At 48.1% G+C, this 11,723-nt stretch overlaps 1 non-coding gene across 1 annotated transcript; it reads left to right on the forward strand.

Moving 5' to 3' along the window:
- The first annotated feature begins 912 nt into the window (after positions 1 to 912).
- On the forward strand, positions 913 to 995 carry trnal-uaa (transfer RNA leucine (anticodon UAA)). Its single transcript has one exon. It is a non-coding gene; the product is annotated as a tRNA-Leu (tRNA).
- Positions 996 to 11,723: the final 10,728 nt, after the last annotated feature.

Here is an 11,723-nt window from a genome sequence, read left to right on the forward strand (position 1 = left end):
TAATAAAGGAAAGGATTCCATAAGCCTTCTCAACCAACTTATCAACCTGTCCTGCTACTTTCTGGGATTTGTGGACATTCACTTCAAGGTCCCTCACTTCCTCTACACCTCACAGCATTCACCCATTAATTGTGTATTCCTTTGCTGTGTTTGACCTCCCCAAAGGCATCACCTCACACTTCTCCAAGTTGAGTTCCATTTGCCACTTTTCTGCCCACCTGACCAGTCCATTTCTCCAGCTCTCCTAAAGAGCATTTCACCACGTGCCTTGAGCTGAGTTACTCATCACAGAATTCCCACTATCTGATTTACTCTTGTAGCCAGAGTATGTATATGAATGGTCCAGTTAAGCTTTTGTCAATGGTAACCCCCAGGATGTTGATGGTGGGGGGATTCAGCCATGGTAATGCTGTTGATCGTCAAAGGGAGATGGTTACATTCTCTCTTGTTGGAGATGGTCATTGCCTGGTACTTATGTGGTGTGAATGTTACTTGCCACTTAGCAGCCCAAGTCTGTGTGTTGTCCAGGTCTTGCTGCTTCTGGACACGGACTCCTTCAGTATCTGAGATGTCCCGAATTTGTCCTTTTATGAAACCTTGGTCAGGACTCACTTGGAATATTGTATCCAGTCTTGGTCTCCTCACATGATGGGTGATATTGAGGCTTTGGAAAGGGTACAGAGGAGAGACATTCGACGAATTCCCAGTATAAGACATCTTGGTTATCAAGTTAGACTAAAAGAGTTGGGACCCAACACCTTAGAGAAACCTAGACTGAGGGGTGATCCGATTGAGGTTCATAAATAATGAAGAGTCCAATTTAGCATGGGAGAGGAGTCATAACTTGATATTGGAAAAGGCCAGATGGCACCCGGATCACATTAAATTTCATTTTCAGTGGTGGGTTAATGTACCAGGATGGCCGAGTGTTTCAGGCGTTGGACTTAAAATCCAATAGACATGTGTCTGCGTGGGTTCAAACCCCACTCCTGGTATCTGTGCTTACAAAATGTTGCTTATTCTTTCCCTGACTTTTGCCTTGCACCATCATCTCTTCTGTCATTTAATCACTCTTGCCTTCCAACTGATCACAGCTTCCTATTATTTGATCTGCCCCAGCACCGTTCCTTGGCTCTGCGCTTGCTTATAAACTGGTAAATCTTTAACTTAATCTCCTCTGTACCCTGACAATGACCTTCTCATCCTTCCTGGATTGTGGTTCCTCACAGGATCCGCTGCCTCTCCGACTCCCCTCCAGGTAACTGAAGGCCCTGAGCCTTGGTCTCGCTTTATACGCTAGCTGGTAGTTGATTCCTTGCAGGTCTGCCACCGCTCAGGAGAAGCTCAAGACCCAGATCAAGCAAAGTATCAAGAGGAATGTGAACAAAGGCTCCCTGGTGCAGAGCAAGGGACAGGGCGCCTCCGGCTCCTTCAAAATCAGCAAGAAGGAAAACCCAGGGAAAAGTGGGAAAGAAGGTGAAGAAACCAGCAGCCAAGAAATCTTTAGTGAAGAAACCAGCAGACAAGAAATCTTCAGTGAAGAAACCAGCAGACAAGAAATCTTTAGTGAAGAAACCATCAGACAAGAAAGTGACAACAAAGAAAGTAACAGCCAAGAAAACGAGCAGCAAGGCGGCGGCAACGCCAAATAAGGCGGTGAAGAAAGCAGTGCTTCAGAAAAAGTCTCCTGCGAAGAAGGTCAAAAAAGGCAAGAGTGCGGCGGGCGGAAAGGCGCTGAAGAAAGTGCAGACATGGAAGAGCAAGGTCAAGCCGAAAGCAGCGAAGTCTCAGAAAGCAGGGTCTGGAAAGAAGTGAAAGCGCAGGAAACTTGTAAACATCTGAACACAAAGGCTCTTCTCAGAGCCACCCACATCTCTCAGGAAAGAGCTGATCCCCTGATCAAATGATCCCTGTCCAGGCCCCACCTGCAGATTCCACATGGAAATGATTTGGAGTAAATCCAGGATCCCTGGTGACTCCCCTCCACCCAGCCCTTTCCCCACTCTCTGTAATAAAACAGAGGGATATCCGGCCCTCACTCTAACTGGGGATGTGTTCGGTGCAGTCTCAGTTCACAAATTCAGGGGGAGAGTCTGTAAGACAGTAACACTGGCGGAGAAACCCCACCTCACAACTCAAACCCCAACACATGAGTTTCTCCAATTCAGCTGGAGTCGGGTGACAACAGGAGCTGGGATAGGCTGTGATCGGGAATGTTAGGAATGGATTTGTTCAGGGAGGAATGTACCTGGAATCTCCGAAAATAATAGTTCCTTATTTCCCCAGATGACACATTCTGCAGTGAGAATGAAAAGTCTCTTCACTGCTTCACATTTACTAATTGTTTGGTTCGAGATGAATAATGAGTCAGAGAGTAATGACAGGATCTGAAGCTTCTCTCACACCAGCCCTTGAATGACTCCGTGTGAAGTGTCCAATGTGTGAAGCTACTGCCAGGGTTTGTCAATCTGAACAGTTTCAGCTCAGTTCCTGGGGGCCTGGAATCCCCGCAGTTTGACTCTGTCTCTGATTGGTCACCCGCTTCTCAATCCAATTCTTAACCAATAGGAGAATCACATTTAAGTAAATAGAAGTTCTCATTGGCTTAGAATTTCCAATTGGAAAAAGCCCGGCAATTCCAGAGCAGGAAGGAATTGAAGTGATGGAAAATTTCAATTTTCAGGCAACAATTTTAAAACCTCTCATTTTATGTTCTGTTAGACTGTATTTACCGTCACAAAATCCTGACGCAATTTTAGGAATCGTTTTCATTTGTCAATCTGTTAACTGTAAGCGGCGGGAGGAAGGTCCGGTTCAGAAATTTAAAACGGGACAAATATCAGCTTCCACTCTGTAAAAGGAACAAATTAGCGACTAACCGCTTCTCACAGGCTTCTCGGGGACTGACAGAAACGAGCGGTTTCTGATCTTTTCTCCTGAAAGAGGCGGATAATGCTGCAGGGAGCAATGAACTGCCCTTCACTTTCTGGCTGCTAATACACCACTGACTTTAAACAGTTCAAACAGCGACTGATGCTTCTGCCGGAAAATGAGCAGATTCACCAGAATGATCCCGGTCCATCATGGCCAAAGACATCCAGCTGGCCCGCCGCATCCGCGGGGAACGCACCTAAAACCCAGCTTCAGTAACAAGTGTAACAAGGGCTCTTTTCAGAGCCACCAAATCAGCAAAGGAAAGAGCTGCCATCTCTGTTCATCATCAAACCCATGAGATTGGAGGGGTGGCCACATGGTTTCTGTTTTGTCACATCACTTTCCCGAAAGGCCTGTCGGACTGAGAGCTGATCTGGAATTTAGAAAGCAGCATTACCGGAGACTCATTGCTGCTCAGCACAATCTCAACCCCGCTCCTGGGATCCGTTAGCTGGCATTTGGGGAAAAGAAATGGATCCCAGTTTTATTTGGAAGGCATTAATGGAGCCGGGTCCGTTCACATGAGGGTTATTTACAAACATTACCCAATGAGTTCAATAATATTTGAATCCATTGGAGATTAGTACACAGGATATGTAAGGCAGCTCGGTCACTCTGACTGAAACCGCCAGTTCCCCGGGGTTGCAGACCCTGACACTGCGGGGAGAGAATCCCCGACTCTCTCCCGCCGCCGGGGGAAACAGACAGCTCTGTGTCCGGAGAATAGGGAGGGCCGGGGAGAAGGTACATATTAAAGCGCTGCAGGAGACTCTGCTCCTGTGTGTGCACAACTCGCACTGATTCCGTCCTCTGGGAACAGTGCGGTCTAAACAGATCAGGTTAGGAGAGAAACACACAGCCCGAGAATGGCCTCTTGCTTCCTGCATTTACTCTGTTCCGGGAGCAGATTCTCATTGAGAAGCGGCGCTCAGATCACCAGAGAGAAAAAAAAACACAATTCAAACTGTCCAAATGAAAAACAGAGAATTAACCCAGACACTTCCATTATTAAATTAATTCATCAGCTCCGAACCAGTTCCCGTTAATGTGCCGGGATAATCTCGGGATTTATCAAATCGAAGGCAGCGGGATTTATTAAATTGTTGATTCTGACACCCTGTAGTTCAGTTCTTCACTTAACTAGAGGGGGAGATGTGTGAGCAGAGAAACAGAGCGAAATCCAGAGAGGGAACTGAAAACACACCTGGACAGATGTGAAACAGGTCAATCCACTGTTCCAATAACTCCATCTCTGACTCCCTCCTGACAGTAACCAGCCCTTTCACAGAGACTGTGAGTGGCTCTGAAAAGAGCCTTTGGTTTATTAGATGACATTTTGGCCGCTTTACTTTTTCTGGGAGCTCTTGAGTGCTGGTTTTCTTGGGCAGCAGCACGGCCTGGATATTAGGCAGCACCCCGCCCTGAGCGATGGTCACTCCTCCCAGCAGCTTGTTGAGCTCCTCGTCGTTGCGGACGGCCAGCTGCAGGTGTCTGGGGATGAAGCGGGTCTTCTTGTTGTCCCGGGCCGCGTTACCGGCCAGCTCGAGGATTTCAGCGGTCAGATACTCGAGCACAGCAGCCAGATCGACCGGGGCTCCGGCACCCACACGCTCAGCATAGTTACCCTTTCTCTGGAGCCTGTGAACACGGCCCACCGGGAACTGCAGTCCAGCCCGGGAGGAGTGAGACTTGGCCTTGGCCCGAGCTTTCCCGCTGGTCTTTCCTCTTCCAGACATTTCCACAATCTCACAAATACTTTCACAAAGAATGAATAATTTCCTTAGCATTGATAGCATATCGCAGGCAGTCAAGATGGCCGAGCGGTCTGAGGTGCTGCGTTCAGGTCGCAGTCTCCAGTGGAGGCGTGGGTTCGAATCCCACTTCAGACAAGTTGTGTTTTGACTGAACTGGAGGCGTTTGGGAGCAGCGGCAAAAAGCAAAGAAAAAGCAGGAAAGAACATGGACAAACAAAATAACAATGGACCCAAAGATGTTGCATTAAAACATTCGAGTAAGAGGCAACTAAACAAACAGCAGGGCACATAAAAGATCAAAAATGTAACCTTTGTTTCGGGGTGGAAGATGTTGCCAATATCCTTAATGAATACTTTACTGTTTTCCCGAATGAGAGGGTGATGCAGATATTGTTATTAAGGAGGAGGAGTGTGAAGTATTGGACGTGATAACTTAAGGAGAGAGGAAGTCTTAATGGGATGAGCATCCTTGAATGTGGATAATTCATCAGGACCAGATGAAATGTACCCCAGGCTGTTGAAAGAAGCCAGGGAAGAAATAGTGGAACAAAAACAAGAAATGCCGGATTCACTCAGCAGGTCTGGCAGCATCTGTGGAAAGAGAAGCAGAGTTAACGTTTCGGGTCAGTGACCCTTCTTCGGAACTTCGGAGTTCCGAAGAAGGGTCACTGACCCGAAACGTTAACTCTGCTTCTCTTTCCACAGATGCTGCCAGACCTGCTGAGTGAATCCGGCATTTCTTGTTTTTGTTTCAGATTTCCAGCATCCGCAGTATTTTGCTTTTAAGAAATAGTGGAAGGTCTGACTATCATTTTCCAATCCCTCACTGGATACAGGTGTGGTGCCAGAGGATTGGAGGTCTTGTAACGTTGCAATAAAAGCAAAATACGAGGCAGATCAAGCATGGCTGATCCTTTCGAGTAGAGAAACAGGGCTGAATTCCCTGAACCAGTGCTGCAGCTTTCAGAATAGAAGGAGCCTATACACACCTGATGGGTTCCACTTAAACAAAAGAGCTGGAGGTGTTGACGGTCAGAGCAGATAAAATGTGGAGGAGTGTTTGAAGCAGATTCTGTGTGGTTACAGTAGTTGTACTCTGGAGTTATTTCAAGGAGGTGATTCTGAATGTCATGGATCAACGTGGACCCGTCCAAGGCAAAGGTTCTAAGCTTCCCTGTGGTCCAGCCTGGTTGAATGGAACTGAAGCAAACAAATCATCCAGAAGAGGAAAAGATATGTAAGGCCATGAAAGCACAGAATTCAGATGGATGCAATACCAGATGGTATGGCAAGAGTGTAAAACAGCAACGGACTGGTGAATAAAACTTTCCCATTGAATGAGACAAGAGAAAGGAAGGGTAATAATAGTGTCAGGTGAGTTGTGACACTATTCACATTCCACCTTGATCTGAATAGGACTGTTGAAGGGAGTGATTGAGAAGAATAGAGGAGAAATGAAAAGAAAGGAGAAATAAACAAAAGATCTTTTGATTTTAGAATGCTTGTTTTTGGAAATGACAGACTGTAAAGTGTGTGTGTCAAGATATAGAGCGAAGTTGGGTGTGACAAGATCACAGGAAAGTTGTGCCCTGAGACAAGGTGTGTGTTGACAGGAAAGCTGCTCTCTTTTGCACAATATGTATTTTATTCATATAATTTGTGCAATTACATTGCAAAGCAGTTCAAATTTAATATTACATAAGGTACAATACAGATCAGTTTCCTTCAATAATGTACATGATGTATCTCACTATCCCTGCCTGCACAGGTTATATTTACAGTATTTACATTACACATCAAACATTCTCTGGTGCAAACAGCCCGAGGGGTTTTACACAGGTTCCAGCCCCTCACTGTCCTCTGGCCTACTAGGGCCTCAGACTGCAGCCTTTCCCCATTGAGTCTCCATGGTGGCTTCCCCAAGCTTTAATGCCGTCCCACAGCACATAGTCTTGGACGTTGCAATGTGCCAGTCTGCAACACTCGGTCATGGACAGCTCTTTGCACTGGAATACCTGTCCCACGGCCGGGCTCGTTCTCAATAGAGATCATTTCAAATGAGCATTTCCTAAATCCGTGCTTTCTCTCTCGCAAAAAAGAGAACAGGATGTCTGGAAGATTCAGTGTGAGACGATAACACTGCCGGGTAAAGGCCGCTTTCCAACTCCAATCTTAACACAGGAGATTCCCCAAACAGCTGCAGTAAGGTGTTTGTGAACTGCAGGAAGCGGATGTGTGAGGAAATGGTGATGTTACTGAGGAGGTTTCTTAGAAAAGAATGGACTGTGTTTAGGTGGGAATATTACTGAGTGTTAATTGCACCGGGACCATATTTAAAAGCTCCGGCTTTCTGGAAAGTCTTGACTATGAAGGCCGAGTCTGGAAGGGTTTGTGTGGAGAGCTGGGTTTTGGTTCTACTGTTAATAAAGGGTTTGAAATTGGCAGCCCGGAGGAAACTGGAGGTGGAGCTGAAAGATGAGGGGCCGTTCTCTCTCTGTCTGTCACTCTGGGTGTCTCCTCCATCCAGCTCTCTGTTTAATCTTCACTCTTGTCTCCTCCCCTCCCTGCTCTCACTCTGCCTTTCTCAGCCAAGTCCAGGTGGCCTGTATAAAAAGGAGCCTGACAGAATCAGTCTCTTTTATTGTGCACTGATTTGAGGAAAGAATCAACATGTCTGCCAGTAAACAAGAGTATGCTCCAGGCTGGCAGCATGTTAGAATCCATCAGGAAAGGCATCATCACCCTCATCGACAAGCAGAAGGGGCAGAGGACAGAAATCAGAAATTGGTGGCCCAATTTCTGCTTAATGCTGACTACAAGATTCTGTCAAAAGACATAGCCAGTCGATTCAAGTCTGCTCTGGAGTTGGTGATTCACCCTGATCAGACCTATACTATACCAGGCAGGACAATCTCTGATAGCTTTGCGCTACTCAGGGATATGATCACCGATGTACGGGACAGGAGGATGGACACCTGCCTCATCAGCCTGGAACAGGAGAAGGCTTTTGACAGGATATCGCACACTAACATGATGGATGTGCATTCCAATATGGGGTTTGGGGAGGGAATCTGCAATTGGATCAAACTACTCTCCACAAACATCAGTAGTGCAGTCTCAATCAATGGGTGGGAATCAGAAAGTTTCCCGATCCAATCTGGAGTCAGACAGGGCTGTCCTCTCTCCCCTGTCTTGTTTGTTTGCAGTATTGAACCCTTTGCTGAGTCTATTAGGAAGAATGCGAGCATCAGAGGGGTGACAATCCCAGGCAGCGGAGGCACTCAGATTAAAACCTCCCTGTACATGGATGACGTCGCCGTTTTATGCTCGGATCCACTGTCTGTGCGCAGAGTGATGAGCATCTGCGACCAGCTCGAACTGGCCTTGGGAGCCAATGTTAAACACGGCAAGAGCGAGGCCATGTTCTTTGGAAACTCGGCTGACCGATCCTTTGTCCCCTTCACCGTTCGGTCAGATTACCTGAAGGTGCTGGGGATATGGTTTGGAAGGGCTGAGACGTGCACCAAAACCTGGAAGCAGCGAGTAGCCAGGGTACAACAGAAGCTGAGCATGTGGGAGCAGCGATCTCTCTCCATTATGGGTAAGAACCTGGTCATCAGGTGCGAGGCGCTCACATTGCTGTACGTGGTGCAGGTCTGGCCCATACCGCATTCCTGCGCTGTGGCGATCACCTGAGCCATTTTCCGCTTCATCTGGGGATCTAAAATGATCCGAGTCCGGAGGGACACGATGTTCAAACCTCTGGATAAGGGCGGGAAAAATGTACCCAACGTCGCCTTCATCCTTATGGCTACCTTTGTGTGCGGCTGCATCAAGCTGTGTGTAGATCCCCAGTTTGCAAACTTCAAGTGTCACTACGTGCTGTGGTTCTATCTGTCCCCAGTGTTGCAAAGGATGGGCCCGGTCATATTGCCGCGGAATGCTCCATCCAGTTGGACTGTGCCGTACTGCCTATCCTTCAAGGAAAAGTTTCTGTGGAAAAACACCTTTGACCACCAATCCATCAGGCAGTGGTCTGCACGGAATATCCTCAAGGTCCCACGGGAAAAGGAGATGGTGGATCCTGTCGGATGGTCCCCTGGCAGAATGCCTCATCACCAGAACTTTCAAACAAGCACCAAGATGTAGCCTGGCTGATGGTGAGAAGAGCCCTCCCTGTCAGATCCTTCCTGCACACCCGAAGTCTCACCCCATCCACACGCGGCCCTCGAGGTGGCTGTGGTGGAAAAGAGACGTTGCCCACCTCTTTCTGGAATGTGTCTTTGCAAAGCAGGTGTGGAAGAGATGCAGTGGTTTTTGTCGAGGTTCATCCCAAGCAGCTCTGTAGCACAGGAGTCTGTGCTCTATGGGCTGTTCCCAGGGACGCACACCGAGATAAACATCAACTGCTGCTGGAGGACTATTAATTCGTTGAAAGACGATCTTTGGTCTGCCCGAAACTTGCTAGTCTTCCAGCACAAAGAGTTGTCCATGACCGAATGTTGCAGACTGGCACATTCCAAGGTCCAGGACGACGTGCTGAGGGACGCACTAAAACTTGGGGCAGCCGCAGCAAAGGCTCAATGTGGAAAGACCACAGTGTAAGGTCCCCTCACCAAGCTGAACGGAGGAGCTGGATCCATGGGAAACCACTCGAACTGTAGCCAGAAAATATTTGTTTGCTGTAAAATGTACATGGCATGACAATGAAATGGAAGGGTTGTGAGGCAACTCACTCCTGTATTGAAGGAAACTGATCTCCTTTGCACTCTTTGTATTGTTTGACTTGGTGCTTTTTGGAACTGTTTTGTAATGTATTTTTTTTTTACTGATTTTTATGAATAAAGTATATTTTGGAAATTAATAAAAGAAAGTCTGGCAGAGGTAAAGGAGCGAAAGGACTGGGCAAAGGCGGAGCAAAGCGGCACCGCAAAGTGCTTCCTGATAATATCCAGGGCATCACCAAACCAGCAATCCGCCGCCTGGCTCGCCGTGGTGGGATCAAGCGGATCTCGGGTTTGATCGATGAGGAGACTCGCGGGGTGTTGAAGGTTTTCCTGGAGAATGTGATCAGGGATGCGGTCACCTACACTGAACACGCCAAGCGCAAGACGGTCACTGCTATGGATGTGGTGTACGCTCTGAAACGGCAGGGCCGCACTCTCTGCGGATTCAGCGGCTGAACAACTCGACCCTTTCCAGCAAACACAACAAAGGCTCTTCTAAGAGCCACCCACCGCCTCACAGAGAGAGCAGTGACCTAGAAACGGGAGCTGGGATAGGCTGTTTAGAACTGTCTGGAATAAATCTGTGCTGTTTTCGAGATACAAAACTAGAATCCCCAAATTTGACATTTCATTTGCAGCAAGGATGTGCAGTGGATTTGATTTTCTAAACGGGCTGTGTAAACAGCGCCTGAGGCTCTACAGTTAGTTATTTCCCAGTCCACACATACCCTCAGTGAAAAGCCACATCACTCCTCCAGAATCGCTCATTGTTTTCATAGAATTTCAAAATGATTTCGCTGCAATGAGGGAATCCGGGAGATTTGCAGCAGCCGTTAAATCGGTCACTGGAACCAGACCCACTTGTGATGTTATTTCCCCCGAGACGGTGTTTCCTGCACTGAAACTGACAGGGTTTGTGAAACTGATCAGTTTCAGCTCATTCATTCAGGGACCTGGAATTCCCGCAGTTTGAGCCCGCGCTATCCAGAGCCCACTTCTGAGTGGTCACCCTCTTCCCTTTCGTTTGTCTTAACCAATTGCCGAGCCTCGAATTAGAAAATACAGCAAATCATTGGCTTAAATTGTCGTCCTGGCAGAAAGGTTGAATTCAAAAAAGCCGCCAATTTCAGTGTTGGGCAGAATCGAATTACTCAACGAATCTCAAAAACGAATTGGCAGCACATTTTATACTTTCCCCGATTTTCCTTTCCATCGATTGGGGTGCTAATTCACTCGGGTGCGTTTGCTAATACTAACTGTAATCCTCAGATCCATTTAACATTTCAGTAATCCTATTAAATACAAAAGGAATTTTATGATTGAATTTCCATTGGAAGATCGTGAATTAGCACCCCGATCGATGGAAAGGAAAATCGGGCAGAGGATAAAATGTGATGCCAATTCGTTATTGTGATTTGTTTATATAACTGACCAGGACTGACTTCACCCGAACGCAGCTACTAGCTCCCACCCCACTGACCACTCTCCCCCTTCTGCAACTCGCTTTCTCCCCCTCCTCCCTACTGGCGAAATTCTGCACTCTGGCTGTTCGCTCTCCGCACCCCCACCCCCCACCCTGTCCCAGCCCAGCCCACAGCTGCTAGCTCTGGCCGTGACACTCGCTCCCACATTTCTTCACCAGGCGCCTCCTGTCGAAGCAGGAGGGCCGCAAGGAGTGACAGGGCGACGTAGGAGTGAGTGGCTGAGAGGAGGGAAGCGGCACGGCCTGGAGCGAGTGGCCAGAGAGTGGGGTGGTGCGAAGCGAGGAACAACTGGCCAGGGGAGTGTGGGGGGTGGGGGAGCAGCGAGGTCTGGAGCGAGCGGCTGAGGGGGGGGGAATCGTCGAGGCCTGGAGTGAGTTGCCGAGGGGGGAGAGCTACAGCTTCAAAATCTCCCATTCAGCCACTTCCTCCAGCCAAGTGGTGGGGGGATGGGGTGGCTAGATACCCAATGACGCTTTCTCACGCATGCACGAAGATGGATTTGTTGCGGAAATGTGATGATGTTGGCGCTGCAAAATGCGCGAGTATCTGACCGCTGAAATCCTCGAGCTGGCCGGTAACGTGGCCCGGGACAACATGAAGACCCGCATCATCCCCAGACACCTGCAGCTGGCCGTCGGCAACAACGAGGAGCTCATCAAGCTGCTGGGAGACGTGACCATCGCTCAGGGCGGGGTGCTGCCTAATATCCAGGCCTTGCTGCTGCCCAAGAAAACCAGCGCTCAGAGCTCCCAGAAAAAGTAAAGCAGCCAAAAAGGACTGAGCAGGTAAGCTATTTACTGTTTTTGTTAATATCTATAGTTGTA

Source organism: Heterodontus francisci, unplaced genomic scaffold (genome assembly GCF_036365525.1).
Source record: "Heterodontus francisci isolate sHetFra1 unplaced genomic scaffold, sHetFra1.hap1 HAP1_SCAFFOLD_51_2, whole genome shotgun sequence".
Taxonomy (NCBI): Eukaryota; Metazoa; Chordata; class Chondrichthyes; order Heterodontiformes; family Heterodontidae; genus Heterodontus; species Heterodontus francisci.